Source organism: Stegastes partitus, unplaced genomic scaffold, assembly GCF_000690725.1.
Source record: "Stegastes partitus isolate 25-593 unplaced genomic scaffold, Stegastes_partitus-1.0.2 Scaffold1719, whole genome shotgun sequence".
In the NCBI taxonomy this organism is placed as follows: domain Eukaryota; kingdom Metazoa; phylum Chordata; class Actinopteri; family Pomacentridae; genus Stegastes; species Stegastes partitus.
The window spans coordinates 103,164-114,629 of NW_007579450.1; positions in this window are offsets into that span (position 1 = coordinate 103,164).

Consider the following 11,466-nt stretch of genomic DNA (forward strand, 5'->3'; position numbering starts at 1 on the left):
AAAAAAAACTGTAACAGTAGCTTAGGCACCAAATTTACCTGAAAATAACCACATCATAAAAGCAGTTAGTTTTCAAAATTAAAATGGACATACATTTTTTTTTTAGCTTCAATTTTACCTGAGATCATTTTTTATATATATATATATATATTTTTTTTAGATAAATGCTAATGTTTACTGAACGATATTTACATTTGTAAAATCAAATATATTAGACAGCCTGTAAAAAGTATTCATCCCCCATTGATGTTTACCCTTTGCATTGCTTTTCATGACCATGAATGATGGTCAGCATCATTTGGCTTGTGTTCACCCCCCTTAAAGGGACTCACCAAATTCAACACAGAAGCAGCCAGTTGGTGCTGGAAGTTACAAAATTAGTGAAATAGAGATAATCTGAGTGCATTGGTCGTGGCCCAAGTGATTGCAGTATAAAGACATTTGTATATTGGACGGTGTAGTCACTGGTGAATCAGTAGTCAGATAGGCAGCACGAGCCAGCATATCACAGGGGTTATGAAGTGGGCACCTCCTTTCACTGATGTTTCGTTAAGTTAGGCCCAGACGTTTCAGAGAGTCTTAACAGTGAGCTTTGGCATCCCATAGTCACCCCTTCCATGCCAGCTCCCACCACATCCATTAGCAGAACACCCCAATTTACCAACAGAACCTACACAGTACTGTCACGTTCAACAGACCCTGACTTCATACATGCGAGCTCCAAGTCGTGACAACGCTGATACTACCTTCCCTATTTTGGCCCCCAATTGACATTATTTTTCCTCATCCAGATTCACTGACTTGTCCATCCATCCATTATCTATACACCGCTTAATCCTCACTAGGGTCGCAGAGGGCTGGAGCCTATCCTAGCCAACATAGGGCGAAGGCAAGGGACATCCTGGACAGGTCGCCAGTCTATCACAGGGCTACACTTAGAGACAGACAACCAAGCACACTCACATTCACACCTACGGACAATTTATAATCACCAATTAACGAGGGCCATCTGATATTTCTTTTACCATCTTTCGCTGATTCTGTCCACACACTCCCAGTTCTCCCAATAATGAGATGGTTGATCATACTACAAACCTTCTACATCCTACTACTGCTGGACGAACCCTAGCTCTCCAACCTCACTGTCCTGTTTCTGCTGCCAACTTTGCATATCTAAACTGTTCTTTCATATGCCTTCACCACTGAGTCCTCACAGGGCACTGTCAGACTTTTTGCTAACTGATCGACCACAGCACTATGTCAGGCCTCAGGTTAGTGCAGACTATCTCCTGTGGCACTACAAGTTTTCCTCCCAAATCTACCTACATCCAATCCTTACATCCCAATCCTTAGTGCCCTTTAGCTGGCTTGACTGCCTATTTACAAACCTACCATCTTTGAATTTCTCTCCTTCAAGGACCAACTGAATGGCTGCACTCTTTCCCTGATTATATCCTGAGTTCACCTGTTGTTTCCTACTTTCAATCCCTGCCGCTAAGCTTTTTTAATACCTGGTTTTGTCGCCATATATAATAACCTTGACTAATCTTACAACCTGACAGAATATGCTTTGAAGTTGCTGTCACTGTACACAATGGGTCCCCCCCTACCCAAAGTTGTGGTCTGTCCAGTTATGCTTCCTCTTTTGTACACTCTCCTAATTTAACCCCCTGTCCTTGCTTAGCCCGATCCACTGCCTTTGAACACTAATGACTTCCTCTTCCTGACGTATTGGCTACACTACCACTTTCCTTCATTCTTTAGGACTTGCCTTGTTCCTCACTGGCCTGTCTGACCTAAGCCTTTAGCCCCCTGTGACTCTGCTGCATGTTCCCTACAATCTCTAATGTCTGTCCAAGAGCTGCCTTTGCTTCCTGTACTGCATCTCCTGGAGTCCATTTCCCACCTTTAGCTGGATTTGGAACCAACCTACCAACTACTGTGTCTTTGTTCCAAGATAGCAACATCTCTGTCCTGACTTTCACATACTTGAACTTCTCTGTTAAGCTGGTATTACTGATAGCTGGAGTATGCCCTTTCCATACAATGCCACATTACTAAGACACAGAGGAATTCCTAACCATGTCCTAATGTATGAATTCACCATCCTCTCTATTCTTTCCACCTTTGAAGTCAGAAGTTCATACACTGACAGTGGCGAGATCAAACTAGCAAACAGACCATGGCAAACGCCCAAGCTTCAACTTTCCGGGGAGCTCTATCTGATCACTATTATGCCTCATCTGTATCTTCTTGAGATTCTTATTTAATCTCTTTAGTAACCTTTTTGTACGCAGCAATGTTGTGGTTACTTGTATCATATCATCTATATAGACACTAATAGGTGGGAGCCACATCCCATTCTGCCGCCACTGCTCTGATGATGACCTCCATCGCCATCATAAATGCTAGTGAGGAAATAGTACACCCTGCCATAATCCCTACTTCTAGTCTCTGCCACTCTGTTGTGAGTCTGCTGTACTTACACACATTGTAACATTTTGGAAATATGCCCACACCAGGTTTACAACTACCACTGGGACATTAAAAAGTCAAATGCACTCCAAATGAGGCTGTGTTACTGAACCAAATGTACTGGCCAGGTCTAAAAATACCTCATGTAGATTTCTTTTCTCCGTCTTAGCTGCTTTAGTCTGGTGCAATATCACACTAATGTGTTTTATGCACCATGCACATCCTGGGATTCCTGCTTTCTGCACTGTAGTATCCATTCCTCTCTAAATATTTTGCTAGCCACTGTGTCACTATACTCAAAAAAAATCATACCCTCTACATTTGGGAGGGATGTAGTCCTAAACTGGCTTAAACCTGAAAACTCTTTCTCCTTGGGAATTAGATTCCACCTGCTTCACACCAAGCCTTTGGGATGACTTGTTTATCCCACACTCTTCTGAATAACTTCCCCAAGAATTTAACAACATCAGACGTACTTTTATAAACCTAGTAGGGGACTCCATTCGGCCTAGGGCTGAAGAAGCCTTTGCACGCCTCAATATAGCCTCTACCTTCTTCCACCTAAGTGGCCTTATATCCATGGGATATTTCAGAATATTTCAGGAAGAAGGCCCATGTTTCCAATCTTCCTTGGGTGTGAGTGTTTTTTTTTTTTTTTTTTTTTTTAAGGGGTTTTCTAACTTGAAAGCCTTGAGTTGCCCTCTGTTTTCTTAATTAAGCAATCCTTCTTTCCTTCTCCTTTTTCTTCCTCCTTAGATGTTCTGCCCTCCTGAGTATTGCAATCCTCCACCCTTTTCCTATCATTAATCCCAAGTCTTTCTGCACCACATGCATAAATGATGTCCCCAATTCTCTCTAATAGAATAGAATAGAATAGAAAAATACTTTATTTATCCCAGTCTGGGAAATTACTGTGGTACAGCAGCAAGAGAAAAACACCAATCCCAACAGAAAAAGAGCCAAAGTTAAATACTATTTTAAAAAATAAAAATAAGTGAATAAAATAAAATAAATAAAACAACTGTACAAAATGTGCAAATCGAAAAAAACAGTGCAAAAGACAAAGGGTTTTACAGAGCAGAGAGCTGAGAATGCTCTCTGCCAGACAGAGGTGAGGTGTTGTACAGAGTTATTGCTCTGGGCAGGAAAGATTTCCTGTACTGGTCCTTGTGACAGCGGAGCTGAATCAGTCTGTTTGAGAAGGAGCTCCGCTGCCTGTCCAGAAGGGGGTGAAGAGGGTGGTCGGGGTTATCCAGAATAGATAACAGCTTAATTTACTCATCGCTGTTCCCTCAAGCCCATCTAACAGGGTAAAGGGTAGGGAAACAGTAAACAAGGATCTGTCATTTGCCCCAGGCCATGTAACTCTATGCTTTTGTCCACAATTTCTCTGTCTGGCTGGTAGACTGACCTCTGTATCATCCACATCCCTTCCTCTAGCACTATCCCCCTCAGTGGCAGATTCACTAATATGCTACAAACTCATTTCCACCTGTAGCTGGACATCAGCTGACTGACTCAGCTGACATTTCAAGAAGTACGGATCAATGCTGCGACTCTGCACTACCTTCACCATGCACTTCTTCTTCCCTTGATTTGTTCTAAGGCGCCTGACTGTAGTTACATTTTGCCAAGCGCAAGGGTAAAGCTCCTTTCTTCTGCCATTCTATGCCAGTCCTCTATTAATGCTCTTTTTAAAAATGTTTTTTAACAGGGTAGCTCTGCTACTGAAACTTACAGCTGTACGTACGGAGGAACAAACTGATTTTGTTGGAGTGCTGCAGGTTAACATTGGTCTAGGTTTTGTTCACATGAGGAAATCGACGGAGTTTTCCCCTCGTTCTCACATCTCGCCCGTCATCTTCCCCGATGAAAGCGCTGATCACGGGTGAACAGGTAGAGAGATTTAACGCAGAGGAATTTGACCTCTTTATCTGTACTGCGGTCTTTATCTTCAGCGATAATGACTTCCAGTTCTTCTCAGAAAAGACACCGCAAGGTTGAAAGTCAAAGTCTGGTGAAGCACTTGCTGTTGCAATTCTATATAGAAGCTTAATTTAGCAATGAATCCAGCCAATAGACCATTTCAACCGATTTTACATTCATCTATTTATTGCTAAACGACTCTCATGTAAACTTTACAGAAACAGGGTCAGTCACTTAAACTGAAGAAGGTACTTGTAATATGAAATGTTTAAGCATAAATTACCTAACTGATGTACATCATAAATTGTAGAGCATTAACTACACTATTTATGTTTTAAAAATCTGTTTATTTAGTTTTATATTAAATAGGGTGTGTGGTTTTTTTGGAGTGCGCCTCTGATTTTAGTTCTGTTTTTTGTTTAAAAAACAAAACAAAACAAAACAAAAACTTTGTTGACAGCAGACAACGCTAAAGATCAGCAAGTGATGAGCTGGACTTTGGCATTTAGATCAAAATCACGTGTCACTACAGGTGTCAGTACTGCAGCCTTTCAAGCAAAGCCAGCAGTCAGAGGTGTGACTTGTGCCCAGGTGTTTCCTTTTACGCACACTGTTTGCTCATTAGACAGCAGTGGGTGTCCAAGTTTCATGCCAGTGTGTGTTGTCCTCTGCTGAAATAAGAAGTGGAGCCAGAAGGCAACAAAAACCACCAGAAAACTCAATGTTACAGTGAAACAACTCATCTTCAAGGAGAGAAATAATTTTTAAAAAGTCCTGGAGACAAATGACAAGAACATGTAGAAATCTCTAAAGAATTGACTGGTATGCATGAAGAAAAGCTGCAACAATTTAGCTGATTAGTTGGCGATTATGAAATTAATCGCCAACCATTTGAGTTGGAATAATTTTCAAGCAGAACATTTCCTGATTGCAGCTTATTAAATGTGAATATTTTCTGGTTTCTTTCCTCTATGACAGTAAACTGAATATCTTTATGTGTTGACAAAAGACATTTGTCATGTTCAGCATTGGAGAAACGGTGATATTTGACTATTTTCTGACATTTCATAAACCAAACAGCTAATCGATCAATCCAGAAAACAGTTGACAGATGAACTGACAATCAAAACAATTGTTAGTTTCATTGCTCATGAAAAACAACTGCAGCTGATGGTCATCTGTTCAGCCTTTTTTTTGAGATTTCCACACAAACAAATTCAGACAGTAACAGCTCCACTACCGTAGGGACAAACTGAACAGTGTCAGGCTCTAGTGGTTCGAGACACTTGAAGAACTTAGAAATACAATAAGTGTCTTTATCCTGAAAAAGTGTAGCAAAAATAGACCATTATTGCCTCCTGTAAATGGTAAATGAGAGTGTGAAGGTGATATTGTGACTTTCTAAGCAACCTTTTATCAGTTAATTTTTGGAATATTTGATTCTTTCCTTCCCTGGTTCGCATCCCGGTTAGGACGCCTGGGATAATAATAATTAATAATTGATCAGATTTATATAGCGCTTTGCTAGACACTCAAAGTCACTTTACACTGTCAATTATTCATTCATACACATTCATTCCGGTGGTGGTAAGCCACAATTGTAGCCACAGCTGCCCTGGGACAGACTGACAGAGACACGGCTGCCATTTTGCGCCTATGGCCCCTCCGACCACCACCTCAAACAATCCAGTGCATTCACACCAGGCAAGGTGAGTGAAGTGTCTTGCCCACCGACTCGCTCTACCACGTGAGCCACAGCCGCCCCATACAGATCCACACCGATCTTTCTGTGTGGAGTTTGCATGTTCTCCCTGTGCAGCATGGGTTCTCTCCAGGTTCTCGGGCTTGCTCCCACAGTCCAAAAACATGCTGAGGGTAATTGGCAACTCCAAATTGTCTGTAGGTGTTAATGTGAATTTGCTTGTCTGTCTCTAAGTGTAGCCCTGTGATAGACTGGTGATCTATCCAGGGTATCCCATGCCTTCACCCTGAGCTGGGATAGACTACAGCCCCCTGTGACCCTAGTGAGGATTAAGCGGTGTATAGATAATGGATGGATGGATGGATGAGTCTTTCCTTCATGTGAACTGCTTCTTGTCACTTCTGCAGGGTTAATCTCATATACTTTGTAAGAGAAGCCTTGTATTTGTGCACCTATATAACAACATGACTTTGGTGATCAAAAGTAAAGCTAAATTTAGTTCAAATGTTTCTTAGGTGGTACAAGAATAGAATAGAATAGAATAGAATAGAATAGAATAGAATGCTTTTATTGTCATCATACACAAAGTACAACAAAATTAAAAGCAAACTGTTGGAAGATACATTCAGCATGGTGAAACATCTTTCTGGAGTTGATGTGCTGAGTAGCATCACAACATGTGTAGAAGTTGTAAAAATGTAAGTAGTTAAATATCTGCAGCATGTAGAGCCACAGATTGTTTTTCTAGTGTGCAGACACCTCATAAAATGCTGAACATGTTGATTTAAATATTTCTCTCTATCCAGCCATTGCTGGGCTGTGACAGGTACAAATTAATACACATTCAGAAACTGCTGCTTGGAGTTCAGAGTGTAATTGTTCAAGATTGTTTCCAAATTTAAAATCAGTAAAAGATCTGTTGCGCAAGTGAACAAAACTAACAGTTCTAACTCAGGACTACAATGTAGTTTAGGATGCAGCCTTAAGACCTTTTCCAAGAAAAAGGAACTCTTCAAACATCTATTTTATGAAACCATGCAAAATTTTGCCTTCAAACTATGAATAATTTCCAAGTTGCAGACTCTTAAAGTACATTGTGGTGGATCCGAACCTTGCGCCTTTTAATTTGCGTTGCTTTTTCCAGCCTTTCTGAGCCTCACAATTTCATCTGTACAGCAGATAGACACATGACATTTTCACAAATGAAAAACACATATAAACTCTGTAAAGACTGCAACCAAAATTATTTTACATCCACTCCAGGTGTCATAATGAAAAGCCTGAATCAATAAGATGTGATACCGACACTTTACCTACATTTTAATACTAGGGTCATCTTCTAGTCATGATTCCTTGTGTGTCAAAACAGTTTTCTAAAACAGCCATACTTTAACACTTATAAAATGTCAATTGTGAGATTCCATTTACCGAAGAAAAAAACAGTTAAAACCATGATAATTCCTCCACAATCTACTGTTCCGTAGAAAGGACAAGGGTTGGAAGCCAAGTTTCCAACATCATCACTGTTGATCACAATCTGAGGGCAGAAACAGGCCAACAGGATGGATCTAATCTGATCAATGTGATTTGTCCAAACTATTGTATAAAACAAGAAGCTGCATTCACAAGTATATGATTATATTAGAAGATCGTTTTTAAACAGAAGGAACCATGGCCAGAAGAGGAACTTGATTTCAAAATCTAACCTTCTAGAGAATGGGGGCTGCTGTGTTTTCATGTGTCCTCCAGCGTGGAGGCAGTTAACATTCTTTTGCACATATGAAAACACAGACTTAACATTATAATGGCTTTATGTATAAAATAACAGTGTATGCGCATGTAAAAGCTGAATCGGCGGAAACTGAATCTTTGATTGGCTTTTCCTTCCTGCTCATTTACTATTGGCTGGAACTTGGAGGATGTGACTGTCTTGTTTCTGTCTTGTTTGATGAATTAGGGTCAGGTCTTGGTTTTTCCATTCTGTCTGTGTCAACCTGCATACCTTTCTATGAGGGGGGTTTAGTTTACAACCTTACTGCTTCTCTAAGAACAAGGTTCTGTTCTGAAATCCATGGGGGTCCCACCATAGGATATATATGCCCCATAAAGCAGTAGCTGCAGTTCCTCTCCAGAGTTTAGAAAACAAACATAAAGGCAGCATGAAACCTCAACAGATGTCTGCTGTATGTTCAGGTTTCTTCAGAAACCCTGTCTTGGTATTTGAATAATCTAGAAGTAAGTCGACTGAAATGTCAAGCTCTGATTTATAATAGTGTTAAAATGAATGAGTTTTGTTTTTTTGTTATGTTTGCCATTTAGTGTGTGGGCTCATGAGTAACCTCTGCAGTGAGTGGTTGAACAGCTAGGTGGAACTACATGTGTGTTTTTGTGCTATTGCAGCTTTTACAGAGAATTAAAATGAGCATCAGTGGAACAGAAAGGAGGACAGAGAAAGAAAAGGAAAGTGCCTGAACAGCTTTGAAAACAGCAGAGACTGCGGTGACAACATCAGAGTATCATGCTGCTCTCATCTCAAAAAAGCAGATAACACATCTCATAGCTCAGTTTGCATCATTTCAAATAACTGTTTTGCTGCACCATATCAGATTCTGTTCAGAGTTTACTCATTTGTTATTTGGAACCCAGAACTAAGTTCCATAGAATATTTTGGCTCAATTTTAAGAATACCATGTGTTTGGACTCTGTTCTGCACTCTGAGGTTCAATGGCTAGGTGGAGCTAGAGTCGTGTTTTTGTAGCACAGCAGCTCTTACTGAGATCATCAGTAGAGAAGAAAGGAGGAAATTCATTTTAAAAAGCTGAGACTGCGGTGAGGAAAAAGCCACTCAGCGAAAGGTTTGCACACTTTTTTTTAAAAAAAAACACTTTATTGTTTCTTTAACACAGAAATTATACAATACACAGAAACAGAGCCTCCCCACCCCTACCCCTCAGACAGCACATGCTATGTATAGTTACACACAAAAAAAAAAGAAAAAAAAGGCAAGACCACAATAATACTGACATCATAATAAATATCAACAAAACATTATCAAGATAACAAATAAAACAGAATAGCAAAAATAATAATATTTTCCTACTGGTTTGTTACCAGTCCACAGTATGTAAACATAAAATAAGGGTAACCAGTCAACAACCGCCAATTATACTCTGTGACCCTCAGTTTCAGGGAGGGGCCCTATTCCATTCAGAAAACTGTCTCCCCATCAAAAGCAGTTTTTTCAGATCTGCAGGTAGATAATCTAGGAAGGGTGACCAAACTTTCGAAAACAGCTCGTCCCTACCATTTAAAGCAGCCTGTAACCTTTCATGAGGGAGGATGTTAAAAGTTTCCCTGTACCACTGGGTGACACTAGGTGGAAGTGCCTTAATCCAGTTTTGCAGTATACACTTTCGAGCAACTAGAAGAAGTTTTCCAAGGAGCTTGTAATGTGAGGCCGTGAGACAGAGGTCCCTAGAGGGAAGACCAAGAAGGAAGACACCAGGGTCTTTCTTAATTTTTATTTTAAGCATCCCGCTGACTACTTTTGAAACGAGCGTCCAAAATCTGGAAATTAATTTACATTCCCAAAAACAATGAAAATACGTTCCCCTTTCTAATTTGCACTTACTGCACAGAGGAGAGATGGAGCGGTCAATTTTGTTTAAAATAACTGGGGTAATGTGCAGTCTGTGAAGTATTTTGTACTGGGTTTCTCTCAGCCGGTTACAAGCAGACGTGGACCTGATCAGGCGTATAGATGCCTGCCAATCATCGTCAATATATTCATTGTCCAAGTCTTTTTCCCATCTACGAGAGATGTCTGGTAAATAGTATGCGATAGATGAACCAAGGAGTGAGTAAAATGATGCTATGAAATGTTTTATGTTTTTGCGCTCCAGAAGAAATCTCTCAACCTCACTGTGAGACATGATTGAAAATGAGTTGTTCTGTGAAGATACAAAATGCCTAATCTGGAGGTACCCAAAAAAATGCTGCTTGGGGATACTGAATGTCTCCTGTAATTGCTGGAAGGACATTAAGGTATTATTTCTCAATAAATCAGCAATCACATGAATTCCCTTGTTTCTCCAAAAAAGGAACGTGGACGAGCTGACACCTGCAGGAAAATCAGGATTTTGGGTTATGGGAGACAGTAAAGATTTCACATTCTGCCTTCCCAGGTATTTAGATATATCATGCCATATCCTGACACTGTTATAGATGATAGGGTTGTGTTTCACTTCCGGACTTATCTTATTTGCCTCGCATAAAATTAAACTCCATGGGGTATGGGGATGACAGGCCCAGGAATCAATACAGGTCTGCCTCTTAACATATGAGTGTAACCAAAGTCAGAAGTGACGTGCATGGCATGCCCAGTTGTAAAACAACATATTAGGCATAGAAAGGCCACCCATATCTGTAGGTAATTGTAATATCTTAAGCCTCTGTCTAGGTTTCTTGCCTTGCCAGATAAATTTGGAAAATGCCTTCTCCAAGTCTAAGTTGATTTTCTTTGTCAGATATAAAGGGAGCATTTGCAAAGGATATAAGAGTCGTGGGAGCACGTTCATCTTCATTAGACTAATTCGACCAAACAGAGAAAGAGGTAAATTCTGCCATCGCTCAAGGTGTCTTTTGACTGAAGTACAAATTGGGACTAAATTTAATTTCTGCAGATCTCTCAAGTCTAAGGACACTTTTCTTCCCAAATAAGTAAAGCCAGACTTTGACCATCTGAAAGAGAAATTCTCCCAAACATCTGTGGTATTTAGAACTCCCAGTGGCATAGCTTCAGATTTACCAAAATTTATTTTGTAGCCGGATATATTGCTAAACTCATTGAAAATATCCATAATAGCAGAAATTGATAGCTGAGGGGAGGATAAGAACACAAGGATATCATCTGCGTACAAGGCGATTTTGTGTTCCTTATGTCCTATTGTTATTCCCTTTACGTCAGTATGCTGTCGAATAGTTTCAGCTAATGGTTCTAATGCTAAGGCAAAGAGGAGTGGGCTGAGAGGGCACCCCTGGCGGACACCGCTTGCTATTGGAAAGGGTTCAGAACGCCGCCCATTAGTTATGACAACTGCTGAGGGTGAGTGATATATGGTTCGGATCCACTTAAGGAAGTCCCCCCCTAAACCGAACCTCTCCAAAACATCAAACAGATAGCCCCACTCAACCCTATCGAAGGCCTTTTCTGCATCCAGGGAAACAGCCATTGCCTTCTGTTTGTGTTGTGAGGTAAATTGTATAATATTCAAGAGCCTTCTCACATTGCTGGTTGAATGTCGTCCATAAACAAAGCCTGTCTGATCCAGATTTATGAGTGTGGGAAGTAACTTCTCCATGCG